A 1,834-nucleotide genomic window follows, 5' to 3' on the forward strand; every position below is an offset into this window, starting at 1 on the left:
TAAGTTGGATTCCTAGGTATTTGATTCTCTTTGAAGCAATTGTGAATTGCTTCATGTAATGCTTCATGAATTGCTTCATGTCATGTAACCTTTTTCTATTATCCCTTTAACCAAAGTGTCACAGTGAGAGGCAATAAATATTATCTATATTCAGTAAAATTCATGAAAATATCATTATTATCTGTCAAAAAATCAATCATAAGATATTTCAATGCAATTTCTAGCTGTAATGCTGACAAAAGTATCACAACAACTAAGGTGAACTTGAAGAGAATCTAACCTCATAAGTTCCCTTCACAGGATTTTTGAGGATGGAGTGATGGACTTTGGGAACTTAATAAATCTCCAGTATTACATTAGATCCACGCTGTCAATGGGAACGTGGTCTGGATTGATATTCTTTAAAGAGAAGCATTTTGCTCACATCTTGAGAGGCGAGATAGTGTTTGGCTATACATATATTTCTAAGCATTACAAGGTCTCCAATAGCTTTCATTTCAACATTGGTTGAGATCGGAATCTTTCATTGACTTTGCATTTTTGAAGTTGTCAAATTGTTCATTTATTGTCATTTAGCCTTAGGATGCAGTGACTTATTAAGCTTTTCATCAATATCTTCTTTTGAGAAGATATTTTCACTCAGCAAAGCAGGAGAGAGATTGTGTGTAGGGGTGTGTGTGTGTGTGTGCGTGTGTGTGTGTGTTCTTCTGGAGTCTATAAAACTAGACAGGGAATCCATTAATGGCAAGATATTCATCGTATACATCTTGGTAAGCATTCAACTTATATACATGTCATGGATGTGGTCGATTTTCAGTTTTTCAGTATGTTTCTCCTATTTATTTTTTATGATGATATAATCCTTAATGTGGTGTGAGATTCTCTCTCATACTCATTATAAAATAGCTTCCCCTGATTCATGAAGGAGATGTTCGGAAACCCCCTGTGGATTCCTGATACTATGAATACTACCAAATCTTATATATAATATGTTTTCCCATAACTATGATAAGTTTTAATTTATGAATTAAGCATAGTAAAAGATGAATAACTAATAATAAAATTTAGAAAATATGGTATACTGTTATAAAAGTTATTTAAATGTGATTATTTCTGTGTCAAAATATCTTATTGTAGTATACTCACCTATTTTTGCACCATGGCTGACTGCAGGTGACTGAAGCTACAGAAAGCAGTGTCACAGATAAGGGGAGACTTCTACACACACACTCTTGCATATGTATATATGTTAGCAGCCATGAGTTTGTTTCACATGCATATATATTTACATATACATACATATGTGTGTATATGTATATATGCAGAAAGATAAGTCATATGTTTTGATATAGTCATGCTTTCCTTTATTTAATCAGTTACCCAATAGCGTTTATTACTAACCTCCTATGGACAGGACACTGAAGGAAGTTATGAGGGTAAAACAAAGATAAGTAAATTTGATTCCTGAATTTAGATTATTATCATTCATAAGCTTATTCATTTGGCTTGTTTTTTGGATACTTACGCTCATCTACTACTCTTGAGAACTAAAAAGTACCCTCTTTAGTTTCAGCATTTTACCATTTCACACTTTCGCTTCAAGTGAGAATGGCACTGGTTTCAAATGTGTTTAGATAACAACTAAAATCTGCAAATTAGCTTTTGCCCACTTTCAGAAAACACCACATTAAAAAAAAAAAAAAAGTCATTTTAATAGAATTCCTTAATACACACGTGTATTTATAATATTTTGTATTACATAGCTATTGAAACATTCTATATATGTGTGCAAGTATTTGGATAATCCACCAGGTGGCTTGGAAGAAAATAAATC

The sequence above is a fragment of the Piliocolobus tephrosceles genome, chromosome 3, assembly GCF_002776525.5.
Source record: "Piliocolobus tephrosceles isolate RC106 chromosome 3, ASM277652v3, whole genome shotgun sequence".
Classification (NCBI taxonomy): Eukaryota; Metazoa; Chordata; class Mammalia; order Primates; family Cercopithecidae; genus Piliocolobus; species Piliocolobus tephrosceles.